This window comes from Osmia bicornis, unplaced genomic scaffold, assembly GCF_907164935.1.
Source record: "Osmia bicornis bicornis unplaced genomic scaffold, iOsmBic2.1, whole genome shotgun sequence".
Classification (NCBI taxonomy): domain Eukaryota; kingdom Metazoa; phylum Arthropoda; class Insecta; order Hymenoptera; family Megachilidae; genus Osmia; species Osmia bicornis.
In genome coordinates, this window is record NW_025791458.1 from 2,521,523 (window position 1) to 2,530,454 (window position 8,932).

Below are 8,932 nucleotides of genomic sequence, written 5' to 3' on the forward strand. Positions count from 1 at the left end.
CTATGTCGTCTGCGAACTGTAACAGAACTAGGTTTTTAGGGAGGTTGTTTGAAATTTCGGAGACATAAAGAATAAATAGCAGGGGACTAATCACCCCGCCCTGAGGTACACCTTTAAAAACAAGCCTAATTTTATCCCCCGTAAGGTCAGTAGAAATGATTCTTTCATGTACAAGAAACTTAATAAACGAAATAAGTTTAATTGAGCAACCAATTGAAGCAAGCTTTGATAACAAAATTTCGCAGATTACGTTATCAAATGCTCCCTGAACATCAAGAAATGCCGCAAGGGTACTTTTATTATTTTGAAAACCCTCTTCGACAAATAGAGCTAAGTTGCAGACGTTATCCATGCAAGACTGTCCTTTACGGAAGCCAGTTTGATTTTTCGGGATAAGATTATTATGCTCACACCACCATTGTAAACGGTTTTTGACAAGACTTTCGAAAAGCTTACAGGTACACAGTGAGAGCGTGATTGGGCGAAGACTTTTACCGTCGGCTTTTTTAATGAAATGCACGTACGACTGCTTCCAGCCAGATGGATATTCTTTATCTCTATACAGTTCGTTAAAAATATCTAATAAAATTAATCTATACTTTATCGGGAGTTTACCTAACACGAAATAATCAATCCCGTCCTGCCCAGGCGCTGATTTATTGTTTCGGACGTCGAGAGCAAGGTTGAATTCTACTAGATCGAAAGGCGCATCAAAAAACTCATTATTTGCACATACGGGTAGGAAATTTGGGTCAGCAGGCACCCATGGAGGACTAATTTTGTTAAGAGCTTTAGTAGCCTGTTTTTCAATTTGTATGTTGCTATCAGATACAGTTGCAGGCTGAGTGTTAATCCATTTATTTTTTAAGATTTTACATTTATTCCAAGTATACGTACTATTGGTCCGGACATTAATTGTTTCGGCAAACGCCTTAAAGCTTGCCTTTTTCTTTAATTTGAAAGTTTTTTTTAATCTAGCTACTGCCATATTATATGCTATAAGATCCTCCAATTGGTACGTGCGTTCCCATTTTTGGTATGCTTCCTTCCTTTGTTTTTTTAATTGCTCGCATTCCGAGTCCCACCAGGGGACTGGATTTCTGTGATGCACGGGCCGTACAATCTTCTTAACTGGCGTATTAACTTTTAAGGCCTGTGTAATACATTCGATGAACTTATTATATTTTAAAGGTGCTGACAGACTAGTAAAGTCTTGAGACAGAAACTCTGAGTATGAACCTTCAAGAGAACTGAAGACTCCATCCCAATTTGTTTTTGTTGAATAAATTTTAAATGACTTTTTGTGGTATATGGTTTTCTCTGAATTAACGGTAATAAAGATTGGATAGTGATCTGACCCCCAGGTTTCGTCATTTATTTCGACTTGTATTTTGTCGGCAAGTGAATTTGAGGATAATATAAGATCTATATTGGATTTTTTGGCCCTATAAAAATCTATGTGAGACAATGTATCTGTATTATGCATGACAAGGTCAGAATCTTCGAGAGCTCTCAGCAATCTTTCACCATTCGCATCGGTTTGTGAGCAATTCCACGCGGTATGATGTGCGTTAAAATCACCCACAACCAAACGATCAGCACCAGACTGCGAAGCATATCTGACAATCCGATCCCATTTGTCTTGCGAGAGGTTACACCCAGGAGTTCTGTAACAAGCTATCAAATTAAAAGCCGGATATACATTAGTTATTTTTAGGCCACCCATTTCCACACTCTCATCTGGCACGTCCAAATTAGTAATTTCAGTGAAGGATAAATTTTTACGCAATAAGATTAGAATACCACCCCCGCGGGAATGGCTTCTGTCCTTACGAAAACAGTTAAATCCAGCGAAATCTATACCAGTATCTTTTTTAAGCCATGATTCGACGCATACAAATATATCGATATTGTCCAAAATGGGAATTAACTCTTCCTTATGTTTGCTAATACTTCTGGCGTTCCAAAATAATATTCTCAATTTGTTGCGAGAGTTTCCTTGATAAGATGTGGAGGAATTTTGTGTTTGCATAGGAGCAGATTGAAGAAAAAGGTTCATTCTTCCGTTGAGGAGAGCTCTTCGCTGGTAACGCTTATATCGACTGGGTTATCAAGCTTTTTAACGATACGTGTAATACGACTTTTAAGAGATCTTCCCTCGAGATGCTCGTAAACCCCTTTTAACAAGTTAGTGATCGATGATAGCTCCTCTGAATATTTTAGTGCTATTTGGGCAGTATCTGGATTCCCATATGTTTCTGTAAGAAACTGAGCGAGGCTAGCAAACTCACTTGCAGGGGTTATTGCTTTACTTTCAAAATAGCGTTGTGCTTGCTGTAATTTTTGACCTATATCTATCGGAGCTTCTTGCGTTTTGATTCTTTTCTTCTTTGGTTGCCTAGAGTTGCTTCCTACTTTATTAGCTGTGGCTGACATAATTTTATCACCTTTCCTTTCATTCATGGATGAACTGCCTGCTGTGTCGGTAATGTCGTCCGAAACAGTTGATGTGGATAAAGGACGTTTTGCGTAGCAAGTTTTCGGAATTACGAAACTGTTCTCTTCTGTCGTTACTTGGGAAGGTTGATTATCCCCGATAATTAATTGATCCCTGTCTTTTGTTGAGAGATCATTGATTACTGATGGTGGTGCCGGCTTGTCACTGGATTGCGTATTGTTGATCACTGTCGGTTGGTTATTAACTTCCACATTTTTGCAATGTTTGGCTAAGTGACCTTCCTCTATGCATAGAAAGCAGGTAAGCTTCTCAGCGGAAATGTAGATCCAGTAAACGGTTTTTTCATGCTCAATTTCTATTGAGTTAGGTAGTTTACAAACTTCGTCATTTTCCACATATAACTGTCTTCTAAACCTGAGGACGTGTGTGAAGCCAGCATCATTCCATCCTGCTCTGATGTAAGAGATTTGAGATTTAGGAAAGACGTTATATTCGGCTAATTTACTTTCAATGACATTATTTGGAATAACAGGGTGTACATTAGAAAGTATAATCTGTTTCGCTTTAGAAATTAGCGGCCGCAATTCTAGTCTGTGAGTGTTTATAACGACGTATTTCTGTGATTCTACAAGGTTATCGGCTATTTCTTGGGAACTTAGATATAAACATACTCTGCGATGAGATATTCTCGATATGTACAGTATATTTTGTAGTCCAATTAGTTGAGCAATAGCGACTGCATATTCTTTAACAGTGATACCTTCTACCGAATCAGTGACGATAGCTTGTTCCTTTTTCGGGCAAACTGATTGCTGAGCAACTTTGGCGTACGAAGCTCTGTGGTTACTTGCCGTTGGTTGAGACATTACTGGAATACTTTGAGACTGAATGTTCCTGATACCAGAAACATTCATGTTTGGAAAACGCAATTATCACTTATGAGATACAGTACACTGTATCTCTCTTTTGAGGCTCCACTTTTTCACACACGATATCTATATAACTCTGTACGTTTTGAAAACTACGCAAAGTAATACTCGAGCTCCCGTGTTGATAAACACGTCTTACCGTGACGACGGCTCGAAGCAGACTCCAAGGCAGGTTTTTACTGCGAGATATTAAAATTAGTTTCAAATGGGGAAGTGATGGTTGCGGGAGTCATAGCCGCTATAAGCAAAGGATATTACAAGACTTCGATGATTCTTTCATTGTAACAACATCTATGGTTCCTCTTCAATTATGTGGACTTGACCAAGAGGATAAGAAAATAGTTTTATGGCAAAACACGCGAACATCTTCAACTATATACTGCAGACCTATCAGATTTAGATTTGCGAAAGAAACTAATGAAAGCATCACCAATGAATATAATAATATCAGGCAACAAATCCAAGAACTTAGAAGCACATGCGTAAATTTTAAAAATGATGAGTTAAAGATTAATCACGAATTTTTTGAAACAATGTTAGATGGAAAGGTGTGTAATGTTCTTTCAGACACTAAATCTAGTCAAAGATGTTATATATGTAAAGCTAGTCCCACACATATGAAAAATCTAGAGGAAGTTCGAAAAAGGGAATGTAACCTGGAAACATTCTCCTGGGGGTTATCAACTTTATATGCCTACATAAGATTTATGGAGTGTCTTCTTCACATTTCTTATAAATTGAGTATTAAAAAATGACAAGCAAGAAATAGTGAAGAAAAAAAGAATGTAGCTGAAAGGAAAGATATAATTATTAGAAGATTCCGTGCGGAAACTGGGTTACTGCTTGACATGCCCAAGCAGGGGGGTGGAAATACAAATGATGGAAATTCTGCCCGTAGGTTTTTCCAAAGTGCCACACTGACGGCAGCCATTACCGGAATTGATTTAAACTTAATAGAAAGATTTTCTATAATACTAAGGGCATTGTCTTTTGGATTGAGGATAAATATTTCAGCTTTCGATGCTTACGCAAATGATACAGCTGAACTGTACGTTCGTCTTTATGACTGGTATCCTATTCATAAAATATTGATACACGGACCGACAGTCATATCTTCACTATTACTTCCAATTGGTCAATTATCGGAGGAGGTTCAAGAATCTCGTCATAAAGAAATAAAAAGATTTAGAGAAGGATTTTCCCGTAAAACATCAAGAACAGATACGAACATTGACATCCTCCACAATCTATTGATTTCATCTGATCCTTATATATCAAGCTTTAGAACACTTCCTGACAAAAAATCATATATTACTAGAGATATTTATTTTCTTTCGAGCGATCAAACGACAGACCTTATTTCCGACGAAGAAAACGATAGTAATAATGACTATTTAGATTATAATTAAGATAAGGCTTAATATTATTTACGGACACTTAATTATGAATATTCAATATAAATATTAAATAATAAGCATTATAATATAGAGTACTTAGTTATATGTCTTATTTATTAATTATTAATATTTAAATATCAAATTATGAACATTGTTAATTATTAATATCATTCTAACCATTGTTTCTATTTTATAAATATTTATAAATACCTAAATATCAACATTATTGGTTAATTATTAATATTCATTTTCGTTTCGCTCCGTATTTAGTTAACAAATATTGTTTATCAATCATTTTATTAATTGTTTTAATCAGTTCTTCAACTAAACCCTCTAGATTATAATTTTCAACTAACAAAATAAGACTTTATACACTGAAGAATATATATATATATTTACACATTATAAAGCTTGCAATCATGAATTATTTTACTCAATCAGTAGACAGTTATTAATAAACTACATAAAGGTGAAAAAACATCTAATTAAAAACATCTACGTGTTAAAAAAGCGCCAATACTGTCCTCTTTGTAATAAATGCTGCATAATTACGAGAGGTATGAATTTTGTCCACCTATTTTATGATTTTGGCCCACTGTGCGGCGGTTAGCTCTTCAGAATACGGCAAATTGTAAAGAAATTTTTGAAGAAACGACGAATTAATTATTTGAAATTGAAGAAACAAACAATGCAGAAGATAGGATAAATATTGAAGGCACAAATTCAGAAAATGAGGAATTGATGATACATAAAGTTGTAACGAACGAGCCTGAAGAACAATTGTGTATACCAATTGGCTTCAGTATCGTGGACATGCAGCACATTTTTGCTGAATTTCAGAAAATAGGCGACCATGCTAGAAACAGGGAGGACTGTGGAATTAGACACCTAAAAATAACCGGCATGAAACGGTCGGGCCTGAGGACCACCCTCAGTGTAATATGCGATATGTGCAAATATAAAGGTGAAATCCACAGTGAACCTGACGACAGCAATAAAATGGAAACAAACCAGTGTGCAGTTGCTGGAACAATTGTGAATGGAGGCAGTTATGCCCAAATGGAGGAGTTCCTTGCAGCGATGAACATACCCTCCATGTCGAAGAAAGAATTTAGAAAGCATCACGATAAAATCGTGAAAGCACTAATTGTTGCTGCAGAAGAAGAGATGGTAGCAGCGGCACAGAAAGAAAAACGCTTGGCCATTGAAAGAGGCGATATTGTTCCTGGATTTGGAATCCCTCACATCCCCGTTGTGGCCGATGGAAGCTGGATGAAACGATCATATCGGACTGGAACGTATGATTCCGCGTCTGGAGTCGGCGTTATAATTGGATACCATACGAAGAAAGTTTTATTTATCGGATTTGTCGATGTGCTGCGAAAAAGAAAGAAGAGCCACGGAAACACACCTATTTCAAAAATTGGAGCGCAAGCCAAGCATCAACGGCGATGGAAAGTGACGCTATAGTCGAAGGCTTCAAGACCAGCGTAGAAAAACGTGGGCTGATTTATTCAACACTGATTGCTGATGGGGACAGCAGCGTTTATAAAAAAATTATAGATGCGGATCCATATAAAACGCAGATTCGTGTAAAAAAAATTGAATGCACAAATCATTTGTTGAGAAACTTTTGCAGAAAAATGAAAGAAGTTGTAAAGATGACAACACCTGGTCCATTGGGAAGAATCGTTGAAAGCAGCATTCGGCGAATGCGTGCGGACATAGTAAAAGCCGCAGAGTTCAGATACAGTCAGCAAGTAACAACCGCTGAGAAAATTAAGAATTTGTATGCCGACATACACAATGTTCCTAGCCACGTTTTTGGTAAACACGCAGATTGTTCAAAACTACAATACTTCTGCGATGGAACGAGTAAAAAGGATGAAAAGAACATTGTTCCCGAATTGATGAAGATGGGAGTGTACGAACACATCAAAGAAATACTTCGACCTCTGTTGGCGCATGCTGAGAGTTTGCTGTATAACAGCAACAATAATGCCGTCGAAAGTTTCAACGGAATCATCGCAAAATATACAGGAGGCAAAAGATTGAATTTCGGAGAGAGAGGATCTTACACGGGAAGATGTGCTGCTGCTGTCCTACAGTATAACACAAAACAAGTGTTGTCGCGTCTGAATACGGCGACGAACAAGAAACCGCCCGTTATTTTACGCAAAATAGAAAGTAGAAGGAAGAAAGAAAATGAGAAATACAGTGAAAAGAGAAAGGAAAAAAAAATTACAAAGCACGTGCGGAAACAATGCCGTTCTGAAAAGGATTCCAATTACGGACCAAACGCTGAAAAGCCGGATATGGCTAACAATATTTATGAATTAGAGGAAAAAAAACATATGGAAATGTTACAAAATTGGCAAAATAGAAGAGATGCCATTGAAGAAGAAACCATCGGTCAAGCGAAAAATCCGAGATGGTTGAATTACAAGTCTAAATTATTGACGGCCTCTAATTTTGGAAGAATATGCCGTCGTCGAATTGGTACGCTCTGTGGAAATTCAGTGAAGTCGTTAGTGTATCCACGACTGATTAGTGCACCTGCAGTACAATATGGACAGGAATGCGAAAAATTCGCACGTGAAGAACTAAGTGTGTGCATTGGTATTGAAATTAAAGAATGTGGATTATTTATTGATAGTGGATAGTTAGGAGCTTCGCCAGATGGACTTATAGACGAAGAGGGCATTGTGGAAATCAAATGTCCGAAAACGGCGGAGAATTTATTGCTGGAGGAGGCAATCAAAAGTGTTGCAGTTATTCGGCGTATATTTGCAGACGCAGAAGGAAATTCATTGAACAGGAACCACTACTATTACTACCAAGTACAAGGACAATTACATGTCACAGGTAAAAAATATTGCTTATTTTGTATTTGGACCCGAAAAGGGTTAAAGGCTTTTGGCAAAACAATATGGAGCCAAAATTAATTCAATTTTATTTATTGTGCATGTTACCGGAAGTAATAGGTAGCCGGTACAATAGGGAAATGCCCATTCGGGAGCCTCAATTTATAACAGAGGAGAGAGCAAGCTTAGAAAAGCGCAAAAGGTCTTTCTCAGAAAGTAGCACGAATACTGCTACTGTCCGGCGTCGCACTGCACTGTAAAGTGCAGTAACACCGACTCTGTTAGTGGTTCACAATTACATGAAACAGCAATTGTACTCGCGGATCATACGATCTCGCGAGTTGTTCGACGCCGATATACACATTTCAAAATAGTGACCTTTGAAAAGTCAAAAAAGGTCTTATGCGGACAGTAATAAACAATACTGTTACTGTCCGGCGTGGCACTGCACTGTAAAGTGTAGTAACACTGACTCTGTTGGTGGTTCACAATTGCATGAAATAGCAATTGTACTCGCGGATCGTACGATCGTGAGTTACGCGATGCTATACTATATTTCTTAATTTGTTACAGATTTTCGAAGAAAGGATTCCCGAGAAGAGGTTTTTTGGAGCGAAGCGAGCGTAGGACTCAAAATTTATTTTTTCAGCTGAAACAATTTTTTTCTTATTCCCTTCATGAAATTATTAATGTCCTATATCATCTATTTCCACTAACTTCTTCTTTTTTAATATTTATCTTCATTCATCTTCATTCATCTTTGCATGAACATTTTTGTCATTGAGAAATTAAAAACAGCATTTTCCTCTTCTCGAAATAAATTAAAAAATTATATATAGGTATATTCAAGAAAGCATTACCTACCAGGACAAATGGACTGCAAATATGCTGTCTGATCACGTATAATCGGCAAGTATAATGTTACATAATTAATATTACGTTATCTATACATAAATTACTTTCTTCACAGATGGACGAGGAAGAAGAAGAAGAAAAGAAAGAGGATAGAAAAAAACAGGAGAAAGAGGTCTAAGGAACGAAGTCGGATAAAAGGGAAGAGAAAGGAGAATCCGAGGCCGTCAACGTCGCAAGTAAGTAAAAGCGTTGATTCTTCTACGTAATAAATGTGGCAGAATTAGATTTTTCGTGAAATGGAAATTATGTCTACAACAGTAGCCACTGAATTTCCATGATTGCTTTTTCTTCTTATAAAACATTCATTATTATATTTCAGATTAAAAAAAATTCAATACCATAGCCATGACTGGGATGGCTGTCATGGTA

General features: G+C 37.1%; 1 long non-coding RNA gene across 1 annotated transcript; it reads left to right on the forward strand.

Moving 5' to 3' along the window:
• Nucleotides 1–7,541: 7,541 nt before the first annotated feature.
• On the forward strand, nucleotides 7,542–8,625 carry LOC123989250. Its single transcript, XR_006830494.1, has 3 exons — nucleotides 7,542–7,649; nucleotides 8,222–8,271; nucleotides 8,488–8,625. It is a non-coding gene; the product is annotated as an uncharacterized LOC123989250 (long non-coding RNA).
• Nucleotides 8,626–8,932: the final 307 nt, after the last annotated feature.